Source organism: Leuciscus leuciscus, assembly GCF_965113295.1.
Source record: "Leuciscus leuciscus genome assembly, chromosome: 3".
NCBI classification, from domain to species: domain Eukaryota; kingdom Metazoa; phylum Chordata; class Actinopteri; order Cypriniformes; family Leuciscidae; genus Leuciscus; species Leuciscus leuciscus.
Window position 1 is genome coordinate 54,780,340 of NC_138727.1, and position 18,725 is coordinate 54,799,064.

At 37.9% G+C, this 18,725-nt stretch overlaps 1 long non-coding RNA gene across 1 annotated transcript in view; it reads left to right on the forward strand.

The window, feature by feature from the left end:
* Positions 1-18,725, forward strand: part of LOC309493934 — a 189,043-nt gene that overhangs the window by 85,731 nt on the left and 84,587 nt on the right. The gene's annotated exons all lie outside the window — the stretch shown is intronic.

The window sequence follows — 18,725 nt, forward strand, 5'->3', positions numbered from 1 at the left end:
ATAATTTTACATAAATATAGGCCTATTTGTTTAACTTACACATTAACAATCAGCAATCTTTCTCCAACAGTCTTCTGTTGCTTTGGCCGCAGAGACCGTATTGTTTCGAGCTTGAAATACATATTTAAATTCATCGTAATTCTGAATGATTATCTCTTGCTCCTCCACGGAAAAATATATCGCTCTCGCTCTACCCCCGATTGGTTGTTCAGCGTCGACGTCACTCTTTTATGTGCACGCGCGCTTGGAGTAATCATAGCTTGAGGGTCAAAGCCTGAGTTGACAGAGAAAGTTGATGAGCTGCATCATGGTACCAATAAAGCCTGATTGCATCGGTTTGGTTTTGTCAACTCAAAACTAATCCTGTAACCCCGAGTTTGTTCAGCTACCTTCATGGTTAGGTTCCTGGCTTCATAAGTGAACCATTTACCACACTTTCAAATGCTGTAATTATCTATTAACCCACGAAATTTCTCAAAACTGTTATGACCTGCTTATTTCCCGACATCCCTACAGCAGGGAATATTTTAAATTTTAAATTTTAAATTTTAAAACTGCAATTGTTAGGGCCTGCTGAAGAAAAACAGCCTTGATTCTTCTGTGCTCTATAACTACAAACCAATCTCTAATCTACACAGCGAAATCCCCAGTGTTAAATTAACACTGCAGAGCAAATATGGTCCCACTCTACAGAGTGTTAAAGTAACACTAAAGCAGTGTTAAACTTAATGAGATAATTAAGTGATTAATTGAGTGATGATTGAACATTAGTGATGAACACATGCAGTTAACAAGCAGAATCACTGAAGGAAAGAGAAACACAAGAACTACAACTGACTTTTAGTCACAGCCTTAGATTTAATCAACTAAAGATAAAAAGAAGAGATTCAATCTGTGAAGATCTCAGCAGAGGAGGATTAAACAACTCCACAAACAGCATTACCAGCTTCACTTATTACTAACCAGACTGACATATTTATAACTCTCAACACCAATAAACTTAATCAATAAAATAAAAATAAAATAAATAAAACCAATAAAATTTCAGTCTGGCTTCCGGGCGAACCACAAAAATAGTCTTGATCACGGTTTTAAACGATCTGAAAGTTATTTGGGACTCAGGAAACTTGGCAATCCTTGTTCTTTTAGATCTGAGTGCTGCTTTTGACACCGATGACAACTTGATTGCCAAGTTTCCTGAATTACACTTCAGATGTATTAGAACAGGTTTAACGTGTGCTGAAGGTGGAGCACAGAAACAAACTGAAGAAGAATCCAGTGAGGTCAGATATTCAGCATTTTTGTGTTGCTGCTCAATATGTTTGTGAAGTGAATGACATGCGATATCTCACGTGTGTTTGACATATAAAAAATAAAAAACAGCAAGAGAAAAGCTAATGTTAAAACGCCCATTCAAACTGCCTAACAAAAGCAAACACTAATCACAATACTGGTGACATCAAACTAAACTTATTTTCAATAAAATATCAAATTATTATGTTGATATTGTTAAAATGGTAAAATATTAACCGATTTATCAGACGTAACATCTTCACAAGGTTTTCCATAGATTTTGCAATAAATAAGCATTTATATGTTGATAGTATTAAAATGGCCAAATATTATCCAAATTATCAGATATAAGCTTAACAAACATTCATTCCAATTTGACAAGTGTGTCGGTAGATTCTGGAACACACAAACTTATTTACAATGACCAAATATTGTCTGACGATAAACATTCTGTAAAATTTGACAATGTGCGGTAAAGTAGGTTTTATGTTGGACATTCGTTAGACATTCGATCTTTTCTTCGGCATTAATTGATATGTGAAGGCTTAATAGCATGGATGATGCTGTATCTCGTTACAAGGGTTAGTGAATAAATTACAGGTGGCGTGACATCATCAGGTCACATGACCAGGAAGTTATATAGATATATATTTTTCAAAAATGCATTAAAAATCATAGACAGTAAAATAAATGGACACAGCGACCCCATAGACTTCAACAAAAAAAAGTGAAGTCAATTAGAAGCACTCTCTTCCTGATGGCTGAGCGTACTGCGCAGACTCAAACTGAGCTTGATGACGTAGATGTGACGTGAGCAACCCGTAACGTAAGATACAAGGTAATGGAGCTTTTTATACATTTTTGTGTTTCTTTAGAAATAAATAATGGACAAATAAAGTCTTTAAACCCCTCAGATGTAAAGTTATTTGCTGTTAAAGTGACGCCAAAATGAATGGGAGTCAATGGGATGCTAACAGCAGGTGATGGTCCGCTAATCAATGGCGGCGCCCGGGGAAGCTTCAGTTTTTTCTGAAAGATTACCCCCTTGTTAAAAATAGACGAAATAACATTTTCAAAATCCAAGTTGTGTATGTGTTACAAGGGTTAGTGAATAAATTACAGGTGGTGTGACATCATCAGGTCACATGACCAGGAAGTTATATAGATTTGTATTTTCACTGGTTTGGGCTGCTTAACATCAGGAAGTGAAGTGAACCTTGGTGGAGCTCATATTGATTCTTCACACTGGTGAGTAGATGTTAAATCTATAGGGTCTCCAGTCGTGTATTAGTGTTCATAATGGTCATAGTTTTATATGACACTTTTATAATTTGTTCAGCTGTGTTTAGTATGTTGACATTGGTGTTGTGTTGGTGATCGGATCGATTAAATGCCTATACACACGTCATATCAAGTGTGCCTAATCACACATACTGTCAAAACAAGCAATGGAAGTTATTTAAATGAGATTAACATCACATCATGAAAAATTTCTATGGTAAAATAATCTTATGAAATGCAAGTGCCTGTACTGTGATCTGCCTGTATTGTTGAGAAGTGGGTTAGTGAAGGCGTTAGGAGCTCAAAAATTGCTTATTTATTTAATTTTATTTTTAATAAACTGTGTGTAACAAATGTGTACATGTGTTCAAATAAATTATATATATATATTTTTTTTTTTAATCTATAGGGAGCCCTTAATTAAACATTACTATAATATTAACAACTGAGCCCAAATTATTGAATTCAGCTGCTATTTACTTTTAGATATAATAATCAACAATAAAAAAAAAAAATACATGTAAATTGCACATAAGGCATTTTTTATATCTGCTACTAAAAGTTGTTCTGGTATTACCCTTCATGACAAATGTGAGGGGGGTGAATTTTTTTATCTCATCCATTTAAATGATATTAATAAGCTTAAAGTTCTGCATAATTAAGGGCGTGGCCACTTGAGTGACAGGTGGATTGCCGCTGATGTCACTACTAGTCGTTTGTCTGCTGTCTGTTAGCCGTTACGTCACCTCAGCTAATCCGCCTCTGCCCATTTCCGGTTATCTGGGAGTGATAGAGACGGCCGGCTCCGCCCACTTTGTGCTTCAAAAATGCTTTTAAAAACCTACAGGTGACGTCACGGACACTATGTCCATATTTTTTTACAGTCTATGAATCCGTATGAAAGGTGCATTTCTTTTTGGCAAGTTTATGCGTGCGCTTGAGTGCGGAATACACACATATTCCTCCATGCACCCAGTATATATTTAAGCAGCCTAATTAAACGTACAGTATGGAATTTTTCGCCACTAGGGGTCGCTAACCTATTTACAATAACAAAGGCGTAGTTTGATGACGCAACATTTGCTAAGACGTCAAGCCGACCGATCTAATCTATGGATCTGGATGACTGAATACATCGATGCTTTTATCATGACTGTGATATGAAGCAGTTCGGGATTGCTAAGAGACAGCTATCAGCTCCACACGCGACGCGAGTCCCGCATAAGGAATATGGACATTTCATTCTACCGAACTAACGTTACACGCGAGTGCAGAATTACTACTCACAGTCACAGGTCAGTTTATTAGACAAATTAAACTTGTGAGGTAACGCAGCGCTGTTTCACTTGGTCTAACATTACACTATCACACTAAACTGCATTTGAATGTGTTGAAATGTAACTTATGTGTTAGTTTGTCTGTATGAGACTAGCAGTAAGCTAGATCAACATTAGAATAACATACAGATCATATTCTAACATTTCATCATGTTGAGCTATATAACATTGATTAGTTTTATGTAAATGTGCTCACCTGTTTAATAAAGTACATGTAGGAGCGGTCGAAGTCTCGGACGTGGAGCTCTCGTTTATATACTGTCTATGGGAGCTCTAGGCATCTCGAAAACACAGCGCTGATATTGATTCTCGTTTTAGTTCTCCTTTTGTATCCAAAGTCTGCTTGCCATGGTCCATAATGTTTGAACGAAACAACAACAGCGTGCAAATAGACATTGCGAACTACCGTCAGTCGCTTTGGTTACTATCAGAGGGCTCTGGTTCATAGCTCTGGTTGCCATGGCAGTACGAGCGGAAACCAGGGACAACGCGGATATGACGCCATTGACGGCGACAAAACGGAAATAAAGGAACGGGACGTTTCTCGAATTAAATTACAAATTTCTCCTGGTTTGAAAGTTGTTGGAAACAGTCGGGATAATGTAAGTACACAACAAAAAAAAAATATAACATAGATATAGTGATTTTTGCTATTTTTAAAGCAAAAAACGTACATATTGTGCCTTTAAATTAATATTAACATGCGATTAGTCAGCTAATTGCTTAAATGAATGACTACTAGTCGACTAGAAAAATATTCAGTATTGGCAGTCTTAATAAATACATTTACTTAGTTGACATTATTTAATTAGTAATTCGTTTTTTTTTTCCAGCTCTTAAACTAATAAAATAAAGATGAAATAGCTTGTTCCTGTAACCACCACAAAGCACAGTTTTTAAGGTGACAGTCTGTTATAAATATGAAGATTGTATTGTATCTTGAAAGTTTTATTGTATCTTCTACTATAAAGATGAAGATTGACATTTTGTTAATAAAAAAATAAGCACTTTAATGTTTTAAAAAATATATTTATGTTCGGTTAGATGTGTTTTGACTACTTTTTGTGTAATTATGTCTAGGTAACAAAGATATATTAACAAAAATTTTTTTTAGAATGGCCTTATTAATTAATTGTGCCTGGGGCCCGACCTTAATGCAGGTTTGCCTCTGCATGTACTGTTACACCACTATATATATATATATATATATATATATATATATATATATATATATATATATATATATATATATAAGCTGTGTAAAAGGCAGCAGGTTTAATTCATTTTATTAACAAAATATGTTTCCTCGTAATATTAGAGAGAGAGGAAAAAATCTACTCCACTGACAGACAAGATGCAGAGGAACATCATGGAAGGATCTCCTGATATGAGTATTATGCTGTTGGGCTCGACTGGATCAGGAAAGAGCGCTTCAGGAAACACCATCATAGGTGTTAGAGGAACATTTAAAGAAGATTTGTCTCCTGAGGCTGTGACCAGAACCTGTGAATCAGCACAAACAGAGCTGGATGGACAAACAATCACAGTGATCGACACTGTAGGACTCTCTGATACATCAGTGAAGATCACAGATGCTCAGACTCAAATAGAGAAGATGCTTACTCGTCATAGTGTTGATGTGTTTCTGCTGGTGACCGGACTGGGTGAGGCTTTAACAGTGGAGAACAGTAAAGTTGTGAAATGGATCGATGATAATTTTGGAGCAACGTCCTCAAATCACTTTATAGTGCTCTTAACTCACGGAGATCAATTACACGGTCAAATAGAAAATGATAGTTTTCATGTTTTTAACAACAGAGATGAAGATCGATCTCAGGTCACTGAGCTTCTGAAAAAAATTGAGTCACTGAGGAGAAAGAATGCATACAAGAGATACACAGAACAGGACTATAAGCAGACTCAGAGAGCTCTTCTACTCAAGAAATGTGCTGTAAGAGTATTATTAGCATTAGCAATAGTAGTGGGAGTAGTGGGAGGATATGTAGTAGGTGAAGTAGTAAAAGCAGTAGCAGTAGCAGCAGGAGTAAGGCCACCTATGATGGGAACTGCATTAACTCCATTACAAGCAGCAGTAATAGGAGCAGCAGGATGTGCAGCGGCAGAAGTAGTGGCATCTATGATGGGAACTGCATTAACTACAGGACAAGAAGCAGTAATAAGAGCAGCAATAGGTGCAGCAACAACAGGAGTAGCAGCAGCACTGGCCGTTCTGGCAGCAGTAGCAGGCTATTTCTTGGCAAGAAAATAGAGCTCTTAAGAATAACTGAAAAGACTGTATCATTACAAAACATGTAGCCTATATAACATGAGTAGAACAAACTCATTTGAAACAAACACATTTACTTCCACATATAGGCAGTCAATGCTTCAAAATAAGTAATTATTATAATAATAAAAAAATAATAATCTTGTACTACTAGAGTGTAATAGTCAGATTTTTTGTGTTTTGTTTTTTTTGCGTTGTAATATGTATTTACATTTGCTGGTTTACATTTACATGCTGGTGATTCTGTGTTTTTGAGGATTTTTTCTCAAGACACCTGTTTCCTTTTGATTAGTGGAGCGGCTAAGTGATATAATCGTTCAGTTTATGATACAAGCGTGAAAATTGGCATGAGCAGTCTCCATGGGTCACTTGACAAGAAAATTGTCCGAGCCACTTGAAATTTCAAGATGGCGGCCATTTTTCAAGATGGCCGACACCTTAGTGGAGCAGTTAAGTGATATAGTGGTTTATTTGGTGATACAAGCATGAAAATTGGCATGAGCTACTTGAAATTTCAAGATTAGTGGAGCAATTAGGCTTAAGAAATCATTTAGTTCGTGATACAAGCATGAAAATTGCCATGAGCTGTCTCAAAGGGTCATTTGACAAGAAACCGCCTACAGCAACATACAATTTCAAGATGGCGGCAATTTTTCAGGATTACTGCCGCCCGCCATGTGGATCTTTAAATGATACATTTTCTCATAGAAATGTATTGGGTTCCTCAAAAGACTCTGTCAAGAGAGGTAGTTTGACTGTGTTTTGTCTGACTCCTCCACCAGTCCAGTTTGGTAAAGCCTGTCAGGAGTTGCCTCCCACCGGCATAGCTCTCAGGGTTCATTGAGGTACACAAGCTCCCTTACCACGACAAGGTAACAGTCACTCTTGTCTAATCTATCTATAATCAACAAATCAACACAACTGTATTTTGATGCGTTAAAAGTTGTTCTTTAGAATAATCTAAAACATAAAATAAAATGACACCAAATCGTCCTTAAAGGGTTAGTTCACCCAAAAATGAAAATTCTGTCAGTAATTACTCACCCTCATGTTGTTCCAGCCCCGTAAGACTTTCGTTCATCTTCGGAACACAAATTAAGATATTTTTTGATGAAATATGAAAACAAACAAAAATAACGACTTTATTCCACTTTTCATTTCCTTCTCTCTGGGCCTCGAGTCTTTTCACGTAGTGTTTAAGCGTAGCGCGTCTGTGTTGCACGTCACCACGTAGGCTCACTATTGGGCGACGCTGGTCATGTGTGATACGTGGTGACGTGCAACACAGACGCGCTACGCAGTTACACTACGTGAAAAGACTCGAGGCCCAGAGAGAAGGAAATGAAAAGTGGAATAAAGTCATTATTTTTGTTTGTTTTTGCGCACAAAAAGTATTCTCGTCGCTTTATAAACTTAAGATTGAGCCACTGGAGTCACTTGGACTATATTAACAATGTCTTTAATACATTTTCTGGGCCAGCAAGTTATAGTGTCCATAAGCCTGTGGAGGAGTGATCCAGCACATTTGTGTTCTGAAGATGAACGAAGGTCTTACGGGGTTGGAACAACATGAGGGTGAGTAGCCTAATTACTGACAGAATTTTCATTTTTGGGTGAACTAACCCTTTAATGCAAAAAAAAAAAAAAAAAATACATTTCTATCGGAAAATTTATCTTTTGAGGATCCAGGGGTCGGCCATCTTGAAAATAGAAATTTCAAGTGGCTGAGAGTGTTTTCTTGTCAAGCAACCCTTATAGACTGCTCATACCAATTTGCATGCTTATGTCACTAACTAAACAATTATATCGCTTAACTGCTCCATTTAAGTGGTGGTAATCTTGAAAAAAAAAGGCCGCCATCTTGAAATTTCAAGTGGCTGTGGGCGGTTTCTTGTCAAATGACCCTTTGAGACAGCTCATGGCAATTTTCATGCTTGTATCACCAACTAAATGATTTCTTAAGCCTAATTGCTCCAAGGTGGTGGCAATCTTGAAAAGTGGCCGCCATCTTGAAATTTCAAGTGGCTCGGACAATTTTCTTGTCAAGTGAACCATGGAGACTGCTCATGCCAGTTTTCACTCTTGTATCATAAACTGAACGATTCTGCCAAACATAAGCACTTAGCCGCTCCACTAGATGTCCTTCTTTTATTTTTAAAATTTTGTTTTTCACCTATAATAAATGAAAAATAATACTGTTAATCACAAAGTTAAATCAATTTTTAAATATTTATGTATTTTTTATTTATATTCCTATTACATTTATTTATAGAAATTTGTCATACAGGCACACAGAAACTCCAAGTGTTAAATGAACAGTAGCACTGTTTGCTAGTTACAGACAGGACTGACACTGGTTATAATCAGCTTGTGAATGTGAGGCACAATTTAACATGGACAAACATAAAGCATAATAATACTTCAAAAGAAATGCAAACAAAATCAAAGGTGTCCAAAATGTTACGCGCTAATATTTGGTCTTGTTTCAGAGTCGGTATGCTCCGGTGAAAACTTTGATGAGGCCGAGAACAATAGCGCAGTTAAACATGCGGTTCAGTATAAACAAGAATCCAACTCTATGCGACTGTTGATTGTTAGATACAATAGTTAGATGATGTATCTAACCATTGAAATTTACGCTATGTTAAAACATTTCGGCATTATGCCGAATAAAAAGAAGATCATAAAAAGAACAACAATTATTAAGACATAAAACACAACGTCTGTTTTCTGGATCGGGCAAACTCTAGCCTGGCAAGCCAGACGTACATCAAGATGTTTAGTCTGGCAACTCACCATAGACACGGTCAATCCGAGGGGCGGGATAAACGGCTGTCTTTCAAATTCCCTCTGCACGCAATAGGACAGCGCTTCAACCAACCAGAGCGTTTTCCCAACAGCGGAGCTAACATTAGTTGATAGATTCAACTTTTAAATCTGGCCGACAAAACTACGAACACATCTTCCTTTTTTTAAGAATGACTTAAGTGCCGTTCTTTGTTCTTTTCTCAAAGAAAAACTTAACTCCAAGTCCTCCAGAGTTGCGGCCAAAGCCGATTCGAAAGACCGCTGTTCTCCATCTGCAGCAGCCGTCATTCTTTGTTTTCAAGTGGCAGGAACCGTCGCAACTCTGTCGTCATATGTTAAGCCCGCCCCCGCCTACTCTATACACGACGTGATTGGCCTGACCCAATTTAGGTTTTTGCAGCAAAAAGGTCTATTGAGAGTTGCTAGACCCACCCTGGCTGCAAAATACATTTTGCTGCCGCTAGGGTGCGTCTAGATTTCTAGGCTACTAAAACTCTGGTGTGGACAGAATAAAAAAATGAATCAACCCCGTTTCACGCATCAACTGTAATTCATCAGCTTAACTGTTGTTTAGCGACACACACAAAATAACTGTGTAATAATAACAAAATAAGGGTAGTTAGACGAGTTTGAAGTGTAATAGGCCTACTCATCTTTGTTTCGTAGACATAGCAGAAAGATGTTCTAAAAATAAATATAATTTGTTTAGTCTTAAACACTCTCATGTAGAAGGACCGTCATTTAATTCTCTTTATGCAATATTTGTTCATGTTTTTCATACATTCCTATATGAACATGTTTGACCAACCCAGCGCTGGGTAAATATTGGACAGAACACATGCTGGGTTATTCTGACCCAGCAGGTTGGGTTTTTATACATTAACCCATCTGCTGGGTTGTTTTTAATCAGTGCTGGGTCAAACAACCCCCATGCTACAGGTTATTCATTTTAGATAATAATAAAAAAACGAATAAAAAAAATACAAAAATATGAATAACAATAATAACACTACTGTTTATTGATTCAATTAAAGTGTTTATTCCAGGAAATTAATATAATCATAAATACATTCATGTAAAAAAAACAAAAACAGTTAGACATCTGCAACATAAACGGAGGCCCACAAAAATCATTTGTGCTTATATGTTGGTTATAAAATGGTAAGATTCTCAAAATTCAAAACTCTACACTTATAAACTGTAAAATAGCCTATAGCTAAAGATTCTCTTCACAAAGAATACAATAAAAAACACATACGTACATACATTGCAATTCACTTAAATAAGCAATCATTTAGTCCTGTGTAGCAAAATACATGAAACTCTATACCTATAAACTGTAAAATAGCCTAGCTAAAAATTATCTTCACAAAAAGATTAAAAAAAAAATTTATAAAAAAAAAAACTGAGTCAACTGTTCCAGAGTTTCCCCATTTACAAAAAAACTGTCCAGCCATTCCAAGCTCCAAGACAAAGGGGAAGGGTTTTGCTTCTCTCTGCCTTTCCAGGTAAAGCACCATGTTGGTTCCAGACTAAATGAGGGAAAGACAATATCAGACACAGATAATTATTTAAAAGTGTGTCTTAGGTTTTCATAAGATCAGTCTTAAATTAGTTAAATACCGTCTTAAATTAACTTAAAGAATTAGTTCACCCCAAAATATAAATTTCCTAATCATTTACTCACCCCAATGCCATCCAAGATATCCATGCCTTTCTTTCTTCAGTGGAAAAGAAATTAAGTTTTTTTGAGGAAAACATTTCAGTATTTTTCTACACAGAATGGACTTAAATGGCAACCAACTATAAACTATAGAAATAAGGGTCTTATCTAGCGAAACAATCGGTCATAAAAAAAATAAAAATAAAATAAAACATTTATATACTATTAAACCACAAATGGCTGATGGTTTCGCTAGATAAGACCCTTATTTCTCGACTGGGAGCGTGTAGAGACTCTGAAGCTGCATTGAGACGGACATTTGAACCTTCTTTGAACGTTGGGATAGTTGGTTGCCATTTAAGTCCATTCTGTGTAGAATAATCCTGAAATGTTTTCCTCAAAAAACTTAATTTCTCTTCCACTGAAGAAAGAAAGACATGGATATCTTGGAAGACATTGGGGTGATTAAATTATTAGGAAATTTTCATTTTGGGGTGAACTAATCCTTTAAAGAGTTGTGAGAAAATGAAATGCGTGTCAGATCCAAGCAGCAATAACCATAAACGATTAAAACGATTTATCGTGCAGCCCTACAAACAGGTGTAAAGAAATGAGCCTGCTCTTTTTGTCCCCTGTTGTTTTACTTACCGGTTGTACATCAATGAATGAGGTTCTTGCCTCTTGAATAGTTGTCCGAAAGGTTTTGTGGCCAATCTTGTACACAGGCGGGGGAAGAATGACAGGCAGGATTGTAAGTGCTAGTATGCCTTTGGAATGATTCTTGGGAATTTGGATAAAACATGTCCCACTAAGAAAAGTGCTAATTCTGTTGGAAATTAATAACATTTTCATGAATAAAAAGAATCAAGGTTATAATCAGGAGGTCCTTTGCACATATGTTAGGTTATTTTACAGGTTTATTTTTAATTTGTACTAATTTAATGATTATATGCTGGCCCATTGCCTACAAAATCAGTTGTCCTCGGATAGGAGATAATCATTTCAACTTGATAAAAAAAAAAAAAAAAAACGTAATAATTAAATTGAATAATATCTTTACCACATGAAAGAGTACATAGTAAATATTGTTCAAAACTCACTGTTTGTAGTTTTTAATACATATTACAATTATTTTGTGTTTGCTCAAAATGTGTCCCACATATTCGTCACCACCGTCAGATATTTATAAAAAGCAATACAATCAGGCAACTACAAGGTCAACTTAATTCCTGGGGACCCCATTTTCAAACCTTCAGCTCTTCTGCATGCTTCAAGATCACTCAAGCTCCTGTAAGTGTGCTAATTTCTCTTAGACTTGTTCATATTTTTGGACACTGCTACTGTCACAACCATAACATGTCAACACCGTCTCTTTTGTATAAAAAATATTAGATTAGATTATGACATAAATGTATACTTTTTAAGAAGAGGTCTGAAGTAGCTAGCAACAGAGGGGAAACAAGATGGCTAATGTGAACAACTCATGCATATCATGTGAAAGAGTAGGTTTTTGTCACCACCGTCATACGTCACCACCGTCAGGTTTTCTGTCTGACGGTGGTGACATACAGTCTGACGGTGGTGACAAAAACCTCCAAATGGTCCTCAACGAAGGCTAGAATATAATTGTTGATCACAATAAATACCCATATGACCTGTAATGTTTCATTAACCTGTTTTATATTTGTATTTATGTAAGGCAAGGCAAGGCAAGGCAAGTTTATTTATATAGCACATTTCACACACAATGGCAATTCAAAGTGCTTTACATAGAAGAAATTAAAATAATGAAAAGAAATAAGAATAATTAAAACAGTTTAGAAAAATAAAATAAAATACAGTACTTAAAAAAAAAGAAAAAAAAAAGAATGTTATTATAGATCTTTCCTTCAAAGGATTCCCTTAAGACTTAAATCTTTCAACCTTCTTTTAACCTTCAATCTTCTTACGACTTCCATCTATCAACTTTCCTTTAACTTTCTTTTCTCCCTCATTTACTCACACGTTATTTTCACTTTCTTTAGCACTGCGTTCACATTCTTTCTCAGACGAAAACTTTAATATCGTCATTTAAATACTGTTCTACTTTCAAACCCACATTAATACACGTCACTTTCACATTATCACCTTCTGAGTGGGCATTTACAGTTACGGGCTAAATGCCCTGCTGACATAGGAGAAATTAAAATAATTAAAAGAAATAAGAATAATTAAAACAGTTTAGAAAAATAGAATAAAATACAGTACAGTAAAAACAGTCGGACGAACAGCGGCACAGTGCTCATTCAGTAAATGCACAGCTAAACAGAAGTGTTTTGAGTCTGGATTTGAATGTGACCACTGTAGGAGCACATCTGATCTCTTCTGGAAGCTGGTTCCAGCTGTGGCTGGCATAATAGCTAAAAGCAGACTCACCATGTTTAGAGTGAACCCTTGGTATTTCTAGCTGATATGATCCTAATGATCTGAGTGATCTGTTGGGTTTATATTCAGTGAGCATATCTGCAATGTATTGAGGTCCTAGGCCATTGAATGATTTATATACCAGTAATAATACTTTAAAATCAATCCTAAATCTAACTGGGAGCCAGTGTAAAGACCTGAGGACTGGTGTGATATGTTCATATTTTCTGGTTCTGCTCAGAATCCTGGCGGCAGCGTTCTGTATGAGCTGCAACTGTCTTATGGTCTTTTTGGGAAGGCCAGTGAGGAGTCCATTACAATAATCCACCCTGCTGGTGATGAAAGCATGCACAAGTTTCTCTAAGTCTTGTCTGGAAACAAAGCATCTAATTCTTGCAATATTTTTCAGATGATAGTATGCTGATTTAGTTATTGCTTTGACATGACTACTGAAACTAAGGTCTGACTGTAGTGTCACACCAAGATTCCTGACTTGATGTTTAGTTGTTTGACCCCTAGAGTGAAGGTATGCGTTCACCTTGAGAACTTCATCTTTGTTTCCAAACGCAATAACTTCAGTTTTGTCTTTGTTTAATTGAAGAAAGTTTTGACACATCCAACTGTTGACTTCGTCAATGCATCGGCACAAGGAGTCAATGGGGCTGTAATCATTAGGCGATAGGGCTAAGTACAGCTGTGTGTCATCTGCATAGCTGTGGTAAGCAATTTGGTTATTTCTCATTATTTGGCTCATTGGGAGCATATACAGGTTGAACAGGAGTGGCGCAAGAATTGAGCCTTGAGGGACTCCGCATGTCATGGATGTCCACTCAGACTTATGGTCTCCTATACTAACATAATAACCTCTCCCATCTAAGTATGACCTGAACCATTTTAGGACTATCCCAGAAAGCCCCACCCAGTTTTCCAGCCTGTCAAGAAGTATGTTATGATCGACAGTGTCAAATGCAGCACTGAGGTCGAGTAGTACCAGCACTGATAATTTTCCTGAATCAGTATTTAAGCGAATATCGTTTATTATCTTTATGAGCGCTGTCTCTGTGCTGTGATGCGGTCGGAAACCAGATTGAAAATTGTCAAAGTATCCATTCGAGCTTAAGAATTTGTTCAGCTGATTGAAGATAACTTTTTCAATGCCTATGAAAGCCTATGAAAGGAAGATTTGAGATCGGTCTATAGTTGCTTAATATGGTCTTATCCAGATTGCTCTTTTTCAGGAGGGGCTTGACAACTGCAGTTTTCAGGGAGTTTGGAAAACTCCCAGAGAGAAGTGAGGCATTTACCACTTCTAGAAGATCTGCTTCTAAACTGTTTAGCACACTTTTGAAAAAAGATGTGGGAAGTGTGTCAAGAGCGCATGTTGATGTTTTAAGGTGTTGTACGGTTTCTTCCAGAATTTTGCCATCAATTTCTTTGAAGTCAGACATAGTAACTTCTTTCTCAGGTGGTCTGATCTGTCTGACCTCAGTGCAACTCAAGGATGTGCTGATCACCTTTCCGATATTATTGATTTTCTCAGAGAAGAAAGAAGCAAACTCACTGCACTTGCTGTTTGAGAGCATTTCACTAGGAATCTGGCTTGGGGGGTTTGTCAGTCTCTCTACAGTAGCAAAAAGAGTGCGTGTGTTGTTTAAATTGCTGTTTATAATATTTGAGAAGAAAGTCTGTCTAGCTTTGCCTAGTTCCATATTGAAAGCATACAGGCTGTCTTTGTAGATGTTATAATGGACTACAAGTTTTGTCTTCCGCCACATGCGCTCTGCTTTTCTGCATTGTCTTTTCATATGTTGCACTGCTGTTGAGTTTCTCCAAGGTGCTTTTTGTCTGCCACTCTTCTTCCTGACTTTAACAGGAGCAATATCATCAATTATATTTTTAACTTTTGAGTTAAAAGAATCATTGAGAAAATCAACAGAGTCAGCAGATATGCTTGGTGTTAAGGATATAGCCTTCATAAATAGTACACTAGTGTTCTCATTTAAGCATCTCTTCTTGACAGACACAGATCTAGCTTCAGTGGCAGGAGAGATCAATATATCAAAGAAAACACAGAAATGATCAGACAGTGCTACATCCTTAATAAAAATCGATGAAATGTTTAGAGCCTTACTGATAAGTAAATCTAGAGTGTGTCCATGATTGTGTGTGGGTCCATGTACATGCTGAGTCAGATCAAAAGTTTTTAAAACAGTTTTGATTTCTTTTGCCATATTGTTTTCTGCATTATCTATGTGAATGTTAAAATCTCCAGCAATGGCAAAACAGTCAAACTCTGAGGTAATTGTTGATAACAGTTCTGTAAAGTCCTCAGCAAAGGCTGGAGAATATTTTGGAGGCCTGTAAATAATAATAAGTAAAATGCGAGGAGCACCTTTTAACACAGTACCCAGATATTCGAAAGACGGGTAATTCCCAAATGATATTTGCTTACATTGATAGATATCTTTAAAAAGAGCAGCTAGACCCCCACCTCTCTTAACAGCTCTGCAGACACTCATAAAAGTAAAGTTAGGAGGGGCTGTTTCATTGAGGATTGTTGCACTGCAGCTGTCTTCTAGCCAGGTTTCATTTAGAAACATAAAGTCCAGGTTGTTTGTGGTTATTAAGTCGTTGACTAGAAGTGATTTATTTTTAAGTGAGCGAATGTTTAAAAGTGCTAACTTAACAGTCTTACTTTTTGTCCCCACAGCAATCTTAGTTTGACATGTAATAGGCACCAGATTAGTTGGGTTTGCTGTACGGCTATTGAAGGCCTTAGACTTTCTATCTTGTAATAGAACAGCAATAGAGAAAGATACAGGCACACTGGGTTCCCGCTTGTTCTGTAAACATTTGAGAAAGTTACTGTTATCATAGCAGGAACCCAAAACACATCACTGAGAGCTGGTATCAGTTGTTTTTGGTTCACCTCGAGCAGATGGAGGAGGGTGTGGGCCCTGGCGTTTTGGCCGAAGAGGCCGAAGAGCTCTCACAGGAGGGGGCGGGCGAGCTCGGCGCGCAGGCTTCGGTGTTTGAGGTGCCTGACGTTTTTTGGTTGGTATCTGGGGGCTTGCAGCAAAAGAGTGGGATAGTCTGGTTCCAGCATGCACCAGTTCTTCCATTTTCTGTGAGAAGCACAGAAGTGGAGTTGCTGGCGAGAGTGAGAAAGTATCTGGTGAAAGGGGCTGTTGCTCAGGTGTTATCGGAGGCTGGGATATGCTGTCCTGGCTTCCCTGGCTGTTTTCCAGGAAGTCGTCCTTGGGTGCTGAATCTTGGAGCAGTTCTAATATGTCTGTCTGTGGTGAGCTCTGTGGGCAGGGCTCAGCTGAGATTGTGTCCGTGAGCAGAGGTTGTTGTGGCTCAGTGGTGTTATCATTGTCCTTGTGTGATATGTCAACCGCATGTCCATTTTGCTGCTGAAGTGAAGTCCCGTGTTCATTCATACTGTTTCCAGGTGTGTGTGTGTCGTTCAGATTGACACACACTTCAGAAGGATGATTGAGGGAGAAGTCGATATTGTCCTTTAACACTCTTGAACCAAGTTTGTTTGGGTGATGGCCATCCCGATGAAATAGTTGTCTCTGACTCCAGAAAAGATTGAAGTTGTCAATGAAGTTTACTCCTTTTATATTGCAGGTTTTTTGCAGCCATGTATTAATCCCAAGCAGCCGTGAAAACCTGTTTGTTCCTCTTGCTGGGAGTGGTCCACTGATGAATGTTTGAACTTTCAGTCTTTTAAGTGTTTCAAATAGTTCATTGAAATCCTTCTTAAGGAGTTCTGACTGCTCTTTATGAATATCATTCTTCCCCACATGAATTATGAGTCGATTTGCAGTCTTATGTTTCATCAGAATGTTTTGAAGTTCCCTGTTTATATCAGAAGTTGTAGCTTGTGGAAGGCAGCATGTAGTTGTATCCCTGCTGCTAATGTTTCTGATTATGGAGTCCCCCACTATCAGAGTCCTGGGCTCGGCTGTGCTCTGAGCTGAGTGCCGCTGTCTGCTCGACCTTGAGCGCCAGTTAGCATCAGTGTTAGCTACTGGCTGATACAGTCTGTGTTCGATCACATTCATCACGTTTGGGGATTCCTCATTTACATTCATTAGTACTTCAAATCTGTTCTCAAGATGTATAGGTGTTGGCAGGAGACCAGTGTTTGCAATCTTTGTCAGAGCTGTATCTGGGGTAGAGGATGCTACTGCGGCAATATGTGGGGCTCGTGACAATCTGATGTCTCGAGTGCCTTTGGGTCTCGCTCCCTGTTTGTGCCATTGATTTGTAAGTCGATCGGCTTGTTTCTCTACCTGTCGAGGAGCACTAGTTTCATGGGACTCACCGGCTATATGCTGAGGGCGTCCATGACGAAGCTCTGTTGTGTGTTCCGTCTGGTTTGGTTGTCCCGTAAATAACTTTGTTTCAAGAACTGCAATCCTTTGTAAAAGTCTGTGGCAGTTAGTGCAGCAAGTAGATTCCAGAAGAGGCATTTTCTCTCTTATCCTTGTAGGCAGTTGTGTTTTCCTTTCCCCGGAATGTAAGCTGGTCGGGTAGAAGAATTCTGCGTTTTTGTGGTAATCCAAACTTTGTCGTTTGAGCACTGTGCTGATTTGCTGAAGTTAAAATTAGGTGATAAAAGGAGCTCAAATATAAAAATATAGAAGATAAAATATAAAAGCGATAGAGCAAAGCGCGGAGCAGTAAGCAAGAGCTTCCGAACGGTAGCTGAGCTGAGCAGGAAGCTCAGGAAGCTGTAATTCCCCCTATATTTCTTCCATACAGGCCTACACCGCATGCTACTATTAAGCAATATAGCGCGAGTGAGAGTGAGGATGTTCGTGGATATCCATGAACATCCTCACGAACACGAGTTTCTCTGAAACGCCTTTGGAGACGGCTTATGGTAGAGAAATGAACATTAAATTCACGGGAAACAGCTCTGCTGAACATTCCTGCAGTCAGCATGCCAATTGCACGCTCCCTCAAAACTTGCGACATCTGTGGGATTGTGCTGTGTGATAAAACTGCACATTTTAGAGTGGCCTTTTATTGTGGCCAGCCTAAGGCACACCTGTGCAATAATCATGCTGTCTAATCAGCATCTTGATATGCCACACCTGTGAGGTGGATGGATTATCTTGGCAAAGGAGAAATGCTCACTAACACAGATTTAGACAGATTTGTGAACAATATTTGAGAGAAATAGGCCTTTTGTGTACATAGAAAAAGTCTGAGATCTTTGAGTTCAGCTCATGAAAAATGGGGGCAAAAACAAAAGTGTTGCGTTTATAATTTTGTTCAGTGTAATTACACCGGACCTAACTGCGGTATAACCACTGGTAACCTTCCCTCTCTCTCAATTCACTATTATGCCATGTTCATTTGGCTTACGTCATTTGGGATGCACATAGTGCACCTACTACCTACCTACATAGCACATGAATATCCCTTGTAGGCTATGCATTGATGACTAAAGCCAAATGAAAATGGCACGACAACATTTAACCAAATCTAACATTCACTGTAATTCCCCCCCAATTTCATAGTCATTACTTTAGGTCAACTTTGACTTTATGTATTTTAGGAAGTTATGGCTAGGCAGCAGCTATCTGTGGAGGAGAAGAAACAGGGAATATCAAAAGAAGCGGAGAGAGATAAT